This window comes from Equus asinus, chromosome 7, assembly GCF_041296235.1.
Source record: "Equus asinus isolate D_3611 breed Donkey chromosome 7, EquAss-T2T_v2, whole genome shotgun sequence".
NCBI lineage: Eukaryota > Metazoa > Chordata > Mammalia > Perissodactyla > Equidae > Equus > Equus asinus.
This window is the reverse complement of record NC_091796.1, coordinates 62,310,003-62,328,921: the sequence shown is the minus strand read 5'-3', so window position 1 is coordinate 62,328,921 and position 18,919 is coordinate 62,310,003. Positions and strand designations below refer to the sequence as shown.

The 18,919-nt window shown below is 43.8% G+C and overlaps 1 long non-coding RNA gene across 1 annotated transcript; it reads left to right on the top strand.

The window, feature by feature from the left end:
• Positions 1–1,670: 1,670 nt before the first annotated feature.
• On the top strand, positions 1,671–17,691 carry LOC139045684 (uncharacterized). The gene is made up of 4 exons (XR_011504578.1): positions 1,671–4,135; positions 7,222–7,314; positions 8,994–12,042; positions 16,561–17,691. It is a non-coding gene; the product is annotated as an uncharacterized lncRNA (long non-coding RNA).
• The last annotated feature ends 1,228 nt before the right edge of the window (positions 17,692–18,919 follow it).

The window sequence follows — 18,919 nt, the reverse complement described above, 5'->3', positions numbered from 1 at the left end:
TTGCATATCTCAGCAGTTCATTTATTTTTAGTGCTGAGAAGTATTCTACTGCATGGCTATTCCACAATCTGTTCACCCACTCACCTGTTAATGGACAGCGGATGGTTCCAAGTTAGGGCTCTTATGAATAATATTGCTGTGAACATTAGTGTTCAAACTCTGAGTTGCCATATATTCTTAGTTCTTTGGAGTGAGTGTGTGGGAGCAGAATTGCAGAGTTGCATGGTTGTGAGTGGGTTTAATTTTAAATATCGCCAACTTTCCAAAATGGCTGTATCACTTCACATTTTTATTAGCAATGTATGCAAGTTTCAGCTGCTCCACCAGAGCAACTATTAATAAGCAATTTTATTAAATACTTACTATTCTCATTTTAATTTTCATTTCCTGATGACTAATTTAGCATTTTTCATTGCTTTAAGTAACATTATTCTTATTTCATATTAACCAAAGTTTACCTTTAAATGTTCAGTGCTAAAGAAATTTCACTGGGGGTAAATCTCATGAACTCAAATGTGTTTTAGTTAAAAAAAAAAAGTCTCCCCTAAATATATAGAACTATTGGGAAGCCCTGTTGCCATCTTTTCTCAGAGATTTTGGCCCTGTCACCACACAGAATTTCTGACCTCCTGCTACGAAGCACGGGGCCCCTCTCCAATCAGGAGACCGGAAACATTGTTTTGACGAGAAACAACATTTTATTTTGCCAAAGCCTGGCTGTCTCCAGTAGGCAAGTGTGGGAGATTGACAGGTGCCTGCCCAATATCCAGTCTCCTCCTCTTGCTTTATAAGAGAATTTTCCTTTTATTCAGACTGGGACTGTATCCAGTGGAAAGATTGTGCTTCCCAGACTTCTGTATAGCAAGGTCAGCCTTGTAATAAGGGCTGGCCAGCCAGATGTGAGGTGGAATGTTGGCGGGATGTCCAGGGAGAGTGCTTAGAGGAGGCATTTCTCTGTTTGCCTTCCTCCCTTCTGCCTCCTCACTGCTTGGACCGGAGATGTGATGGCCGAAGCTTCAGAAGCCTTGTGATGCTCTTGAGGATAGAAGTAATAAGCAAAAGCTGCACACAGAAGCAGAAGGAAGCAACCTGGATCTCTAAGGAATTTGTGGAACTGCCCTCCTGGCCCTGTTTGCCTAACTCAACTTTTGTGATATGACAACAGTTTTATGAGAGGATGACGCTTATACAACTGTTTTTTGGGGTTTTCTCTTTTATTCAGCCTGAACTAATGCCAAGTGCTGCTGCCAGCTACAATGCCCCTATTTCTCCCCAAGAATTACAGCCAAGGGGAAGAGATGAAAGTCAGCCAGAGCAGCTGGAAGTAGCAAGTAGCAATAGCCACTCAGAGTAGAGAAAGAAGATCCTAATCTATTGGCTGATCTTGCTTATTCTGGCAGAGGGCTCTTTTTCAGACAGGACACTATGTTCATGAGCCATCTGAAAAGTAATTAAATCACAGACTTATTACATAAAAATCCTTCTAGTCAATTGGCATGGTATAAAAAAACAGAGTATTGAACCAACATTCAAGGAATTGGGGTTCTAGTACTGTTTCCACGTCTAACTAACTTTGGGAAAATTGTTTATATTTTCTGAGCATTAAGGGAATAACTGTACTGCTAGCAGAAGTTACGCATGCTAGTCTTCAATGTGAGCCTCCCTTTCTCTCCAATGATAGTTTACTGTGACTCCAGGTGAAGGCAACTAGAAAGATAGTGGTAAGGTAAAGTCATAGGAAGAAGCCAAAACAAGTTAAAACTATTATTTTTATATAATATTCTATGATTATTGTATATAATTTTGAATAATATTATATGTTAAGGTGACTTGAGGCTGGTCAAAGAAAACACAAATAAGCTTATTTTGGAATTGACTCTGTTCCAGCAGAACAGTGATAACAAAGTAGCCATGATACCAAGCTTTCTCTCTTCTTTTCCACGTTCAACATTTTCACTTTGTCTTATACAGGCATAGTATGGTATCTGAGTTCAGTTGTAAAAATGGGCACAATTCTTCACCCCTCTTTATATGTACCCCCAGGCTACCCTACTGTTACCTCTTTTGGCCCAACTGGCAGCCATCCGGCCCCAGAAGCCAGCTGCCTATCTTGCAGCTGATCACAATGAGTGAGCCTAGTCAAGACCAGAAGAACTGCCTGGATGAGCCCAAGTGCTGACTCACAGAGTCATGAGCTAAGTAAATGGTTGTGGTTCTAAGCCACTAATTTCTGGAGCTGTTTGTTATTCAGTGAAAGCTGATACTTACTGCTGTAAATATTTGAACCCAAATTTCCTTGTCTTTTTTCCTCCCTCACATATAAAAAAAAAAAAGGAGGCTTTTCAATATGACATTTCTTCCCAGTAAACTATCATGTCTTCTCAACAATAGGGAAGAAGTACCCTTCTGTGTTCACCTTACAGCCATCAGATTAATGGTATTTTTATTTTATTGTGCTGAAGCAAACACCTGAACATCACTGTCGTTCTCCTTTCTTCATAAATGAGTTTTCTTACTTTTTCATGCCCTGGCAGGCTTTGCTGTGAGCACACAAATCCACAGCGAGCTGCCAGTGCTTCAGGCACCTGGGCTGGGGGGCCTCCAAATACGTCCTCACCCACTATCATGCCCTGTCAAAGCTGGCTATCTCCAGCAGTCCATTTTCACAGCTGTGGCCTTCTGAAGTGGGCTCCCCTCAATGCAGGAAAATAGCAGATTGCTTTTATGTTCAAGCATCAAAGTTTATTTTTGAAATATGTTTGCCTCTTCATGAACTTCTTGAGGTTTTTGTGGGTAGGTGCAGATATAAGCTAATTAAATAATTTATTTTCAGGTGCCCCACCTCATCATGCGAAGATCTGATGGCGGCTGCGGAGGTCTCGTTCTCCAAGTGGACGGACTAGGAACCCTCCATAGGACGTAGATTTGATGGTGCTGTGAAGCCCTCTCTCAAGCATCTGCTCGTGCTTGTCACGAGGCCTGGATTCCCTCCAGCAGCTTCTTATTTCTTCTGACCTTGAAGGTTTTGTGATGTTTAAGAGTTCCTCAGCAGAGCTCAGTCTTCCTCCCATCCTCACGTGGTGCATCGTGGGAGCTGGCTGATCCGAGTTAGGAGAAAGACCCTCTGCCACTCCCATGGTGGGACAGGTCCTGGGAGGGGCAGGCGGTGCCTTTTCATGTCTTGCATCCTGTATTTGGGGTGCTCTCATTTTAAACGTTAGAACTAGTCTTTGGAAGCGTCTGCCAATTCCTAGCCACCTCCTCCAGGTCCCTCTCACACTCAGCAGATGGCGGTTTTCTTTTGTTCTTTGAGAGGCTAGTGTTCCCTCCTTATTACTTTGGCAGCAGCTTTATTTCACTGTTGAGGGGGTGTTCAAATCACAGAATTTCATAAGAATTCTTGGAGGTCCTCTCTTCTGTCTTCCCCCCTGCCTGATTTCATAAACCAGGAAGGGAGGATCCAAGAGAAGAAGTGACTTTCCTGGGCTCTGAGCCTCCCCACCGAGGGCCTTATTCCTCTCCTCAAATACCACCCCTCCACCCCCCATACTTAAGAACCCTGGGATTGGAGGAGTTTAGTTTAAGATTTAGAGGGGAAGAAAAGAAAGAGAGAAGGGAGAAAGAAGGAGAGAGAGGGAGGGAAGAAGTGAAAAAAAGGAAAGAAGAAGGAAGACACACATTTCAATGGGGAAAAAGCATTAGAGCAAAGATGTTTGCCAGATCTTCAGACCCTCAGATGTGACGGAGGTCGCTGCTCTGGGTGATCACGACCCCCCACGCGGCGAGATTTGTACTCTAGCTGCAGAACTGTCAGGTTATGACAAATAGGGGTAATAACCTCCATTTTCTTCCCCTTATTTTAGGAATAGAAATCTTGAGCGTCAGGGTGGAAAATTACAGAAGGGCATCAGTGATGCTCCCCACTAATACCTACAAGCCACCACAAGCTTCTCCGTCCTTTGTTTAAGGATCACATTGCTTTCTTTTAAGGCAGTAAGACCTTAGGCTCCCTTGTTGGGTCCTGTGGCAGCCTGGAAACCTCTGCGGCAGGGAAGGAAGGAAATCTAAAAGGAGGAGACTCCAGAGGATGTAAAGAAGTCGTCTTAGTTTAGGTCTCCTGAAAGCAGAGCTTGAGGTGAGGATCTGGTGGGGGTGGTTTTATCTGGAAGTGGTCCCAGCAAAGAGCAGTGAGGGAGCTGGAGAACACAGAGGAGGAGGAAGAAGAAGTTAGAAAATGATTGTTCTCGAAAATGTTCTTTGGGTTGACTGTGTTGAAATAAGCCGATGGGAGCCTCGAGTCTAGACCCGGCCTGGGAACGCCCCACGAGCTGCGCCCTCGCCCGGAGCGGTGCGTGCTGTACCGGCGCCTGGACCGCTCCCGCTCCTCCCACCAGCCTCCTCTCACAGGCCTCCGCTGCGTCACCCCACGAGCCTCTTATCAAATTGAATTTTTCCTTAAGAGACAAAATAAGTCTCTTTTAAAAAGTGAAGTTGTTACACATTCAGACTTGATCAGCTTCAAATCCTCTCTCTGCTGCCCACCGGCCATGAGGACCGGTAACGCACTCTCTGTTCCGGTTTCAGCATCCGTAAAACGGAGGTGACCCTGGCAGAGAACCCGCGTCGCGCGGGGCTGGGAGCTTCAGCGAATGCGCGTGTATGTGCGCAGCGCAGTCGTTCCAGCGCTCATGAAAAAGCTGCCCACATAGCAGCAGCCGTTTGTCACTGGGACTCCCTCACTTTTCAGGCACTTAGTCACGTGTCCCCAGTTCCCTAGTGTTCCCACTTGTGTCAGCACTTAGCGCGTTGTGCTGTGATTGTCCTCGTCCCTCTCTCCCTGCGGGACTGTGCCCCTCACAGGAGGCTGCCCTTTCTCTTTCTTTTCATCTTCGGAAGCTAGCACAGTACCTAGCACATGGTAGGTTCTCTGAAGTATGGTTTGAATGAATGAGTCAATGATTTCATAATACTTCTGGAGTAAAGCCCAAACTTCTTAATGTGGCATTCAGAATACGAGTGCAGTATCACCTTTTAATTCCCTCTGCCACCTCCTGCCGCCCCGTCTTATATTCCAGCCATAAACGTGCTCTGTGCTGTTTGCTGCCGTAACTTGCTCATGCCGTTCCCACTCGTATAAAATATGCTTCTGCTCTTGCTCTGCTTGGTGAATTTCTTTCCCTGCTGAAGCCTTCCTTGAACGTCACCACTCCTGCAGGTCTTCCAGACGACCCCAACTCCCCGGTCTGAATATCCTGCTTTTTTTGCTGTGTTCTCCCAGTTCTTTGTTCTTTCGTGCGCTGCTTGTGGAAAGACCTCATGGTGGGTCACAGGCATGTCTCCCTCCCTCCTCCTCTGGTTTGTCAGCTCCTCCTGGAGTGAGGGCGTCTAGACTGCCAGATATTCCATAAATACTTGCTGAATGTTAATGCCTATGACTTTGCTGCTTTGGGTGATGTTTAGATTTCTGTCTGCCACGTCTCCTCAGGGTTCAGTAGGTTATTTCTCCTGTCCAAGCTAATCAAAGATATTCAATAATGCTGACTAGCTGGTCTGTGCCTGGTGGAGTCGCAGATCATTAAACTTTATCCCCGGTGTTCAGTGAGCTGTTCACTAAGCCAGATGTTTTCAGGGCACTCCTTTTGCTGTTCTTCTCTGTACCGTCTCCTCAAAGTTGAGCCAATGGATCTGAAATACGCTTGTGGGGCTGGAAACCGACATGTGTAACATCCTATTTGAAGTTTTTCTTGAGTTAGCCCCACTTATTTTTATTGACTTATTTTGGAGTGGAAAAATTATAACTTTATTTTCACTAACCTCAAACTAGAATTTATAATTTTATTCAAATTTGAATGCAGATGGAAAAGTACTGTCGCATCAGCAGTACCTCTGATGTTATCAAAATAAATTACAGATGTTTTCGTACCACAGTGCACATGTGCAGATACCACTTATCTGATCTCTGCCTCAAAATTACGGGACACAGTGATGAATTGGCCCAATTTATTTTTATATGTTGGAGTTTTTCCCCATTCTTTTCATAGAAGAGGGGATTTTGACATTTGTGAAGAAATTAGGTTCTTGTAGGTAATTCCTTTTTGTTTTCTGGATGGATCCCAACACTGCCTTGTAAGAATAAACAGTTTCATAGTCTCAGATTGATATTCATCTGAGGTTTTGTCTGTGTGTGTATACGGGCACAGACGTTTAGAGCCTGGCTTGGGGACAGGTAAAGAAGAGTACTAACGAAATACTCCCTAATGAAGGGCACTGGGACACCAGATGTGGCCGTGCACTCTGCTAGCTGCCTGCTCCACTCAGTCATCACGGGTCAGAGACCAGACACCAGACAGGCCCCAACAGCAGGCTCTGTTCCTGAGCCTCTGTGTCTCCTGACTTTCCTGTGTCCCCCTCCCTCAAAGCCTAGACACTGCATCAAAGTGTTTTCAGGGTTATTATCTTCTTCACTGGGCTTAGTCGACATGAAACCAAAGAGAAACAGGTAATCCTCTTCTACATTCTCTGGGGTCTAATTATTCTCCTACATGGCTTAGATCTAATCACCAAAGCTATGTGCACTCACACGTGCACACACACACATTCACAGGTGAAATTGCTTCAAGAAGATAGTAACGAAAGCATACACTTTTGTGCCTGGTATTTCAAACATTTACTTTGCATTGATATATATGTTAAATCAAGTTAACAAGTCTTAACTTCAAGTATAAAAATTAGGAACATGTTTTAATTTAAAACTAATATTCACAACATGAAATAGATGGATGCAATATGTATTTGTTTTTATGACAACTTTGACTGTGCATGACAGGCCCAGGGTACAGTCATGCTCCATAAAGTTCCTAAGTGCCACAGTTGCAGATGATCTTCCAGAGGTGTCGCTATCACGTAAAATGACAAACAGAGATGTTACCTTCTGGATGGTCGCACAGTAACAATAGGTTATATTTCTAAGAGTGTTGGCTGTCTGGAGAAAGAGCTACTATGCAGCGTCATTTCAATCCGACCTTACCACCACTAGGAGGTATTATTGTTCCCATCCTATAGCTGAGGAAATGGAGGTTCAGAGAACTTTGAAGTAACTTGCCCGAGATTACAAACTGGTAAACAAATTTGAACTCAGATGTGTCTGGTTTCACAACTCATGTACGCACAAATATGTCACCATACTGTCTCCTCTAATAATAATTGTCCTTTCTTATTTAGCACCTACTTTCTAATCTCCAGACTCTCTGAGCAAAGCTGGACGGCTGTAGAAAGACAGATGGCTCCAAGGATACTTTGTTGGGTGTGGACCAAGTGAGTTACATGTACTTTATCCTTGATACTATTTCTTAAAGAAAAAAATCTAAAGAGATGAAGTTACATGAGTAAATCCAAAATATATTTATTACCAAAACTTGTACCAAACCCTTCTTTCCTCCTGCCTGGACCATAATCTCTGACTGTCTCCTGTGTCTCGGTCACTTAATCTCTGCTCTGTTTTGTATTCCGCCCCCAGGTAAATCTTCATAAAGCATGATGCTCTTCCCTTCAAAAACCTATGGTTTAAAATTCCAAGTTCAGATCTCTCATCCCTCTGGATAACTAGAGTATGTTGTTTATACCACTCATCTGATACTTAACTTATACCATCTTGGGATTTAACAATATGTACACAATTTACATTTCTTTACAGAATGTAAGCACTTGAAGGATTGAGCCCTTAAGTATGTGACCAAAGTAAACACTTCATAAATAATTATCAAATTTGGAATTTTCCACTAGGCAGCAGAAAAGGCATTATTTTTGTTCTGTGGATTATTTTGCTCTTTAACTGGGCTCAGCCCAGCCATGCTGTGCGTTCCTGAACACCTCAAAAACTCATCATCGTCTCCTCTTGGTTATTCACCTGGATCTCCCTCCCTCCCGACTTCGGCCTCCATTCCTTGGGCTCTTCTTCCACAACCCCTTGGCTCTGCCCACCAGCTGCTGAGTCCTACCTTTGGTCTTGCTGGATGTGATGGCACATCTGGTCTCATATGGTTCTCCAACTCTGGTTCTTGGCATCCTGTCTTGGACCCAGTCATTATCAACTGTCTTATAATTTATGCAGATAATTCTAGCTATTCTGTCCGTCATCATCTGGAACTAACACCCTCTGAACAAGCCCACCCAACTCCCTGCCAGAGAACAAAGATCAAAGGCATTGTCTGAAATACTTAACATACTTAGAATTCATTACCCACTGAATATTGGGTGGGTTAACAGAAAGGAGACCACTGAGTTTCTTAGACAACAAAGTGTGGGTTGAATAGAATGCATTAGAAAGGCATGTCTCCTTGAGCTAAAAGGGGATGCAAGGAAAACAGGCCATAAAGTGTAATAGAAAGATCCTTAACTTTGGAGTACAGACACAAAGGTTCCACTTCTAGTACTGTCACATGCAGATAACAATATCTAATATGTGTACCTTGAGGGCTGTGGAAAGGGTCCGGCGAAATGAGAAGTGTGAAAGTTCTTTTCCAACCATAAATATTACAAGATATAACTAAAAGACCGAGGCCCTTCTCTGTGTTTTTCCCACGTGGAAAACGAGGACGTTGGATCAGAGTATCGTAGATCCTTGCAGCACCAAGGAGACAAGCTTCCATCTCTCCAAGTCTGAGAGCTCTTCCAAACCTGTTTCTTCACACAGGGACAGTCTTGAGATCATTCCTTCTCGTCTTCTGAGGCTTCACAGATGCAATAGCAGGGCACAAAGAGGTTACCTGGCCTGCTCAAAGTCACACAGCCAGAAGTGAGGGATCTGCAATAGCTCGTCCCTCCTTACTCCTGGGTCAGACCTTGCCTGTACCCCTGTCCAGGGCTGCTCTGTCCCTCCCGCCCTCCAGAGCCTCCACGGGGGCGCTGGCATGCTCACGTTGTCCCCACTGTCTTCAAGTGCAGGGGAGCCATCCCATCGTTGCTTTATCCTCTGACACCAGCCATTCTTCCAGGCAATCCTGTGGCACGAGGGCCAGGCTGAGGCCTGGTGCCCACTGAACCTGCTGTAGTGGAAGCCTCTGCAGCTCCAGCGTGCCCGTCTGCCTTGCCCAGACGCCCGGAGGAGATGGTCTCCAGTAGCTCCTGGAAGGGCCCAGCCCACAGCCCAGCAGTGCAGGGGGGATAAGCCCTCCCTGGGCAGTCTGCAGCTGAGGAAAAGCCCACCAACAAAATGTTCGCCCTTCTTGTTCCCAGTGGACACAGAGGCTGCAGCGTGCATGTCTGCATGTCTGCATCCCATGCATCAGAGTGAGCGCCGTGTTTCCTTGAGCAGCTCTGGTCAGTACAGTCGTACACACTTTACACTGCCTCTCCTCCCTTCCCTCCCTCACTTCCTTTTTGCTCTCACTGGCATCCCTGAGATTGCACTCCCAAAGAGAACGCTGGCAGGAGAGCTGCGCCCTGGGTTCCAATTGTTACAGAATCTAGGCTAAAACAGATTCCTAATGTAGAGACTTTTCACCACGCTGCAGCTCACTTCTGGCAGAGGCATAGCAATGTTTCTGAGCGTTTTTATATTAAAAAAAATTTTATTGCCAAGCTGCATTATCTCATACATATTTTCCTTAGAAAAACAACTTGGTGGCAAAACATGAAGTCACATCAAAGAATTTAACCAATAATCACTTGGTTTAAAAAAGCTGTGATATTTTGCACTAACGTGATAGCATTTAAACCACATTATCCACTCTGCATACGTTTGGTGTGATCTTTGGAGAGGCAGTTTAATTGACTAAAGGACACTGGAGGAATGTGCTAGGCAGTGTCTACGAGATTCCTGCTCCGGTATTTTACATTTCAGAACATGCAAACTTTTAGTTATTCACATTTTGTTTCTTAGCATCTTTGAAGGAGTCACTATGCTTTTAAAAATAAAAAAGGGAGAAGAATGATGTGGCAACATCAAGGGCACCCCGGGCTGTAGGAGCATGGGAACGAGGCGAGCCACCTCAGCGCCACGCCACCTCAGCGCCACGCCACCTCAGCGCCACGCCACCTCAGCGCGCACTGAGGAGCAGACTTCCCAGCTCGCTGTGAACTGAGTTCCAGGGAGGCACCGAACACCTGGGTGTGAAATGATTAAGTAGTGAAACCTCAGGCTGCGCAGCCCAGGGTCTATTTCTGGTAGTGAGGCTCAGAAAGTGTTAGGACCAAGGAGATTTTTTTTATTTTTTTAGGATTAGTGAGTATGTTTTACCTTTTTACAATAAGTATTTATCACATTTAAATTTTTTGTATTGGTCTTCAGGAGCATGTACATTATCATCATTTGTTCTTATAAGACCTCTCTCTCTCTTTTAAATTAATCAATTTATTTTTTTGAGATATAATTGACGTTTAATATGTATCAGGTTTTTTTGGTTTTTGTTGAGGAAGATTCGCCCTGAGCTAAAATCCAGTGCCAAATCCTCTCTTTTTCTTTTTTCTTTTTTTTGCTTGAGGAAAACAAGCCCTGAGGTAACATCCATGCCAGTCTGCCTCTACTTTGTATGTGGGATGCCTCCACAGCATGGCTGATGAGTGGAGCAGATCCATGCCTGGGATCCAAACCAGCAAACCCGGACTGCCCAAGGGGAGCGCTCAGAACTTCAACCACTGGGCCATAGGGCCAGGCCTGTTGATTTTGTTTTCTAAACATTGTATTAGTTTTAGGTGTACAGCATAATGATTTGATGTAGTCCATATTATTTAACTTTGATATTATTTGATAGGTTGTGCCTAGGGACCTGGACCTAGAAAGCTCGCTCATAAAATGCCACTTTTGTCTTTCCCTCGTCACAAGACCACTCTGAGTTCACTGGGGCATGCAGTGTGTTCTAAATAAGTATTTGATACTAAACAAATGAATGAGCAAATATGCTTATGAAAGATACGCCAGAGAGAAACTATTTTAATTTTAGATGACCTGTTCTTCAATTCATCTGGGCTAATATTCCAATAATTTACTTTAACCTTAAATAACCAGAAAGCTTGGTTTGGAGGACAATAAAATCCTTACTTTAAAAACATTTGAAGCTGTGTTTGCAGGGCCGTGGGCAGGCTGTCGGCTTGCAGGAGCTCTGTAGCATCTGCAGACTGGCGCGGGAGGGGTTAAACTTCTCCGTCCCTGCGATGGAGCTTTCAGCTTGAAGGGGACGAAGGAGCTTGGGGGCTGCAGCTCATCGCAGTCTCCTTCTAAGCAAAGAGGAATGTGATTCTTAGGACAGCCAGAATCCCGGACCCCAGGCCAAGCCCGGCAGAAGGCCACCTGCTTGCTGAAAAGCTCCAGCAAAAAGGAGGGAACAGAATTCTTTGGTGTTTTCCTGGCTTCCTGTGCTTCTGATCCTTCCTGACTCTGCTTCCTTCCCTCTTCACTTTTTAGAATTCAGAGATAATAATGCTATTCTGAGACAGTGTGCTTGCAGGCATCTATGTTAAACTACATTTATTTCCTTATGGCTGCAGACCCTTTGGGCAAGAGACGGGAAAATACAGGTGCTGGAAGCACGGACTCAGGACTTAGACTGGGTTGAAATTGCAAGGCTGCCGCTCTCTGACTGACTGCCTTCGGGCTGGTTATTTAACATCGCCATGCCTCGGTTTCCTCATCTGCTCCTTGGCTTTTGTAAGCTTTGGGCAAGATCCTCTCTAGGTCTCATGGCTATAAAGATGCTAATAATATCGACTCCACCCGGTTGTTGAGAACATTCTATGAAATGCTGTGTGCAAAGTGCTTGCTGGCTGGCTAACAGTAAGAGCTCAATAAATGGTAGCTATTTTTTATTATTTTTTTATGCCTAAGAACATGGGAAATAGCTGCTCAGGCTCCACGAAATCTATATATGTTTTAAAACAGGACTCGGAGCCTTTGAACAAAAAGTCTCACCCCTTCTTCCTCCTCTCACTGTGTCCAGGGGCCTGTGCGCTCCCTAACATGCGCCTCACACATGAGTAAAGCCCGGATGACCGTGCTGCGCCTCGGAGCTGCCTGGACCCCTGGGATTTTGCCAGATATGCTAAATGGTAAATGCTTTGAAATATAGTAATGCTGTGCCATTCCCAGTGTGTCTCTGTTCATTTCTCTGCAGACAGTGTCTAAGTAATCAAGCATAGCATATGCTTCACTAGCACTTGCAGTTACATCAGGGAGCACCCAGATCATTTAACATCTCATTTACTTTATAATCTAATAAGAAGCTCTTGAAATGCCCAGCTCTGCTTCAGATATCAGAAAAGAGAACAGTGGATGTGATCTCACTGTATATCTTACTGAGCTTCTCCTGGGAAAAGTCTTTGCTCGGGGAATCATCAGAATTTCCCCTCTCCAAGTTACTTTCACCGAGTTGCAATTCTGTTACATTTCTTGACAAATTCTGGGTTTTTTGGTAAAATTGTAGTTAAGGAGATTCTCGTGTTACTCAATGATGCCTGCGTGAAGTTCCAGATTTACATTTTTCTTTCAGGATTGAGGCCAGTGGAGACTCAGTCCCCGCTGGCTAGGACACGATTTCGCAATTTTCTGTGTCCTCTTTGTTTTCACTGCTGGAAGCTCAGAGCCAAATTTGATTCAATCACATTATGGAGCCATTATCCTAACCTTTGGCCTTGATTATCTTTTACTCTTTTATTAACTTTTTTATATATGTCATTGTTTTGATCTTCCTCATTTATTCCACAAGGCAGAGTGTACGTATTAAAATAAATTACCCAAAGGACATCCTTTGAATAGGTTGGGGTCCTCAGTACCCCCACAGCATTGTGCGCTGGGATGGAATTAGACGCTGGGGTTCTTGCCCTGTCATCAGTGAGCCTTTCTCAGGACCGAAACTCACCATGTACAGGGCTCAACTCTCTACCGCGTCAAGTCTCATTTTGCAAGCTGGAACCACTTAGGAATCAACTTTCTCCTTTTGGGCAAGTCCCCAGGAAATAAAACATTAACATGAAAATGTTTTATTTTAAATTGCTATATTACAAACAGCCCATAACAAGTAGAGCAAAAAAAAAAAAGGTCCAAAGTAATAAGCTAGTTATTGTGCCATCTCTTCCTTGATTCCTAATTATCTCATCAAATTGCTAGATCCTTAGAAACCTTCACTATAGCTGCCCGCACATGAAGCATCATTCAGGGAAGTAAACATTTTAAGTTTTTACAGAAAAGAGAAAATTTTGGTTAGAACAATGCATCCCTAGTTCAAGGCTAATGTGAACCAGAATTTTGAAACTCCTATCACCTCAAGCGTACTAAACAAATAAAGAGTTCTAACTTGGAATTGTGGATGCCTCTAGGGGGCACAGGTTTCAGTCGCTATTCTGAAGCTGAATTAGCCCTCACCTTGATAGTCTCTCTCCTCCCTCTTTGGGTATGTGTTCCCTGGGGCCTGGAGGCCCATTGATGGTCACCAAACACGTGGGCTTTCTGTTTGTGTGTTCCTCTCCACTTGGGCAGGAGAAACACAGCTGCATTGAGCAATTTTGTGTGAAAGATTTCCTAACGACACCCACAGCTCTTCATGTGCTCTTCAGCAGGGAGCTGGAGCCTGGAAGCAGCAGGCTGCCAGCCCATTAAGGACTGAGCGCTCCTATTCGGATCCTTATCTCTTTGGTGGCACAGACATGCTTATTAGCCATCATTATTGTCTTCAGGGACATTTTACTCTATCCGTTTCCTAGTTGGCTTTGAGGAGCCTTCTGTATTAATCAGGGGTAGGCTAACTATTATAACAAACATCTCTCAAATCTCAGGGTGGAATACAAATGCTTATTTCAATGGAATACAAATGCTTATTTCTCACTCAAGTCACAGGTCAATGTGGAATGGGATCTTGGGGATAGGAGGGGCCTGGGGGTATTTCCCAGACCCTTCTGTCTTCCACCCAATTCTAGGTGCTTGGTGTCCTCTCCATTTGGTTGGAGACTGGGGACCCAGACAGAGCATGGATTATTATGTGGGAAGCTTTTCTGGCTCAGGCCTGTAGGTGGCACCCTTCATTCTGCCCAAGTTCTTGGCCATGCGGACACATCCATGTGCAGGCAGGGCTGAGGTAGGTAGTCAGGCTGAGCGCCCCAAGGGAAGGGAGCTGTGGCTTGGAGAGCAAACAACAGTCTCCTCTTCACATTCTGTTGCCCCAAATTTTCTATCTTTTCTTATATTAGCAATTTTTGGCAAATAGGCTATTTGTAAGGAATTCGCCCCAGTAAGGAGACATGTGTTCAGTGTGGATTTTTTATTCTATCTCCCAAAGTCTCTACTTTCACCATCAATACCTACCATCACTTGTGATTCACTTAGGGTTTTGTTTGCTTGTTCCTCTCAACTCAGTCCATAACCAGGTTCAAAGTGTCTCCATCAGAGGAGCGGCTCCCATGCCTCTAGGGGTCAGGGAGATAAAAGGACAGACTGTAATGGGATGAACGTAAGAGAAAGTGAATTGTTGAGGCTGCTAAAAGCAGAGTGTGCACGTGGGCGGAAAGGAGGCGGCTGCCGTGCGGCCCCTGCCCATTGCTGCCAAGAAGGAAGGTGGCCGGGGCGGCAAGAGCTTCTGCTTATGTAAGACGCAGAAACTCAGATTTTTAAGTAAAACGTCCTCGTTTGTAAATGTTGGCCACTAACTAAACTGTCTTTAAACCTCTGAGCAGGCCGTTCAAAACACATCTGAGGGCTAGACTCAGCTGGTAGGCTGTCATTTGCAATTTCTATTTTAACTTTTCTGCCCTGGAGCAAAGACAAGCTCTCAGAAGAAAGCAGAGCAGGAAGCCCAGCCTCTACACACAGGCCTGGTCCTGAGGGTTCAGGGGCTCTCACCTCTGCGAGGGTAGCTAACACTCAGAATTCTGCATGTCGAGCACCCCGTTATTTCTTCACAAATGTTACAAATACAGGATGTATGTGAAAAAGTCAAAGTTCTTTTTCACGGATAAAAACGAAAGGGATGGTGAATCAGACTGATGCTACTTAGTCAGAAACTGATATTTGTGTGTGTGTCTGTATGTGTGTGTCTGTGTGTGTGTGTGTGTCTCTGTGTGTCTGTGTGTGTTCACATGGTCAATGGAGCTTGTCTATACTTAAAGTGGTATATACTTTAAGCTAAATTAGCAAGAATGCCTGGTGGAAATATATAATTTTATAGTGTTTTGTTTTTAGAATCTTGTTAAGGGGTGAAGAATGGAAGGGAAGGGGACGGAAAAAGTAAGGAGCCCGAGAAACAATACAATGGAAAATATTACCTTAGGAAACCGCTTAGTAGAACACAAAAAGACAAACAGGAATAGAAATGAAAATGGGAGCAGTGGACCCACCGGGAGATTTTCGAGCAATGGTTGGGGTGGGCTTGCAGTGGAGGGAGTTCCTACTTCTCTAAGCAACAAAAGCAAATCCCAACATCCTTCTTTAGGGATAAAATGAGCCAGGAATGCCTCACAGGAGGTGGGAGCAGATGACTTTAATGATCCTTGGCACACTGAGACTCTGGGACCACCAGGATAGAATTTGCAAGAGCGAAAAGGTTAAGATGTGGCATAAAGTAAGTCCCAAATTAAAAGAACATGGAAAAACATTCAAATAAATACAGAGACCCTTAAGAGGAAGGATGTGAATTAACACAGGGATAGCAGATAAGAATTCATAGGAACCTGAGGTTAAGTACACCAAATATTATAAAGTTATAGAAGAAAAAGAAAAAAAAGTGAGTGGGTGTGTGTCTGGAAGGAGGAGATTGCTTCTAGAAGCCCATGCTATACATAACCAGACTTCACTGGAGGTCTGACCTTTGTGCACTTGCCAGCCATATCTTTTCCTGCTCAGTAGCCACGTCTGTTATCCTTGTATATTGTCCCTAGCTCGGGTTTCCAGCCTAAGATCCACAGTGTACATTCATAGCAGATGCAGTCTTACTTAGTGAGTTTGGTGGAAGTATTTTGTTTTTATTCACTCACCAACACTTCTTTCAAGCATCACTTCTCACAAACAGAAATTTTGCACATGTCTGATGTACCGTGGGGAGGTTTCATTCTGTAAACGTCTTCCCCACAATAAAGCTTCAATTTGAGGAGGCTTTCCTTTTCTGAGACACTGGTCTGCTTTTAACACTAGAACAATAAAACTTTGTATTTTGTAACTAGCCACTTTACAGAGTAAATCTTTGCAATAGTGTTTTCAATTTCTTGACGTTTTTCTTATCTATACTTAATTTTTAAAAGTATATCATGAAACTTAGCATAGGCCTGGCCCATGCTGACATGAAGCATCAGTAATTGAAATGTAAGTCATCAGCTGTGATTTGTTTCATACATCTCATTTTAACCAACTAGGTTTTCTTTTCTGCAAATAGAGAGCTAAATATTTTAAATCCCTATATATTTGTGGAGACTTTGGAAATTGCTTGAGTTTCATTGGCTAATGATACAAATTTCTGGTAAATATATAAGAACTTTATAATGGCAGGATATTCATTCTAAAAGCTTCTGTGAATAAAAGGAATTTCCATGATGAATTTGAGGCTCAATCCCACTGATATTTTTTTTTTCTTTCTTTCTTTCCAGAAGTTCTATTACCTTTATTTTTTCAAGGCACTGAAGGGAGTAAAAACAAATCAAAGATAAACTAAAACTTAGGGTAAATCTACATTCCTTTAGTTACATGCCAAATTTGATTAAGGCAAGTGAACGCTTCTGAAAGGAATAGACAAGTAAAAAATGCCAAAGAAAGGGAGAATTCACTTACTTTCACCCGGCTAATTCTGTCCACACAGTAACAGTGCTCATAGTGCCGTGGGCGGATCTCCACCTACGGTTCTGATTGTTCCACTTGGACTCTCCTGAAATACCCAAGGTCCCCACACAAATTTGGGTTCCTTTTTAGTTGCCATTTGGGATTAAGAAGCCAAAGGAGGAAGTGAGGAAGTGCATAATCCCCCAAACCAAGCCACCACCGTCAACCCCACTAAAGAACAACAGATCCGAACCAAGAAGGGGAACAGAGGCGTCTAAGGGACAAAGAGGAGCTACAAAAGGCCAGGGGAAAACCGCCACGCTGCCCGGCTCCCTGGGCTCTGCGCAGCCTGTGGCTGCTTGAGTTCATCTCTGTTCCAGCTCAGGTTTCCAGCCCACACAGGAAACACCAACGCAGCTAGAATGACAAAGGAATCCTGGCCACTGATGCTAGAGTGAAACAAGTTCAGTGTGTTGCCTTCGCAGCAGTAAAAAACATACAGCCGCGGAATTCCCACTTTATAGGAAATTCCTCCTCTATAAGAATTCTCCCTAAAAATGAACACTAGAAAAGAAAATATAGAAGTACTTGCCAAGAATGGGAAGGCCTGAGATTGTATCATTTTCCTTCATTAAGGTGTTAGATTCAAGAATGTCTGAACTGCATTCGGTGTTGATTTCCAGCTTGTGTTTAACCTCTGGGTGCGTTAAGCAAAGAATGGCTGCTAATCATGGTTAACCCAATAAAATCTGGCAGCTTAAAAATGTTGACACTAGGGGCTGGCCCCGTGGCCGAGTGGTTAAGTTCGCGCACTCCGCTGCCGGCGGCCCAGTGTTTCGTTCGTTCGAATCCTGGGCGCGGACATGGCACTGCTCATCAGACCACGCTGAGGCAGCGTCCCACATGCCACAACTAGAAGAACCCACAACGAAGAATACACAACTATGTACCGGGGGGCTTTGGGGAGAAAAATGAAAAAATAAAATCTTTAAAAAAAAAAAAATGTTGACACTATTTTGAAGATATGAACTCCAAAAACATAAAGACTGGGTATAAATTTAAGCAATTATCTCAACAATCATTTTTATTAGTATTGTTTAAATTAATATTCAATAACATTATGCAATAGTAACGGCCTTGTAAGATGCTTATATTAGCTTAGTTCAACAAAATTTTGATATATCCATTGTGTCAATTTTATGTAAATTCTTGAGATTGTTTGAAAAGTTTTGGAACACGTAACAATTTAGAATTTGGGGCTAAATAGTATTCTTGGTGTTATACATATTTTCAAAGCTCCTGCCAATGAACCTTGAGAGTCAACTTTGTGGCTCTAACAGGATAGCCTGGCTACTCATCCACTCTTAACCAAGGTGCAAGTTCTTAGTCTAGGAAGGTTCTGCTCTCCTGCAGAGCACACTGCTGTGAGAGGAAGAGGTTCCACTGCCTGACAGGTTAACCCCTTCCAGGGTTGCAGATGGCACTGCCAGATCACCCTCAGTCTGCTGAAGAGGAAAATATATGGCTAAGACACATGCAACCCTGATGCAAAGGGCGTCAAAGAAAGTTTGCCTTTTTCATTCATTAATTTGCCCATCCATTCCTTTATGCTTCACTCATGAGATGTTTACGAATGTCCGCTGTACGTCCCTCCTCTGCTCAGAGCTGTTAAAAAACAAAATATTCAGTTGAGTAAATTTGAAAATCTAAACAATTCACTAATTGAGCAGCATCCCATCTAGCAATTAGAAGGGCGCTCTGAGGAGTTATGCAACATGGAGAGTTTTCATAGGCAGAGGAGGCGGGGAGTAAGGAAGTTATTACGGAAGAAGAGAAAGGATTGTTTCAGGCCTAGACATCTTTCGGGGGAGGGCCTGCAGGGGTTTTCTCCTGCAGATTCCCTGGCTAGAGCTAATCAGGGAATTTCAGACTCACTGTTAGAAAGGCAACATTCCTGGGATAGTTTGAAGCTGTCATTAAGTTTTGGTTTGCTGTCATGGGGGCAAATGACTCCATTTGGGGCCTATTATTTCTTTTTTTAAGGGAGTTGCAGACACAATTCTGAAAAGTAAGGAAGAGAAAAAGAAAGGAAGAGGAGCAGAATAGGAATAAGGATAAAATGGCAGCAGATGAATAATTACTGGGCATTATTATATGTCATGTGCTGAGTGCGTTATCTGCTACCTGCGA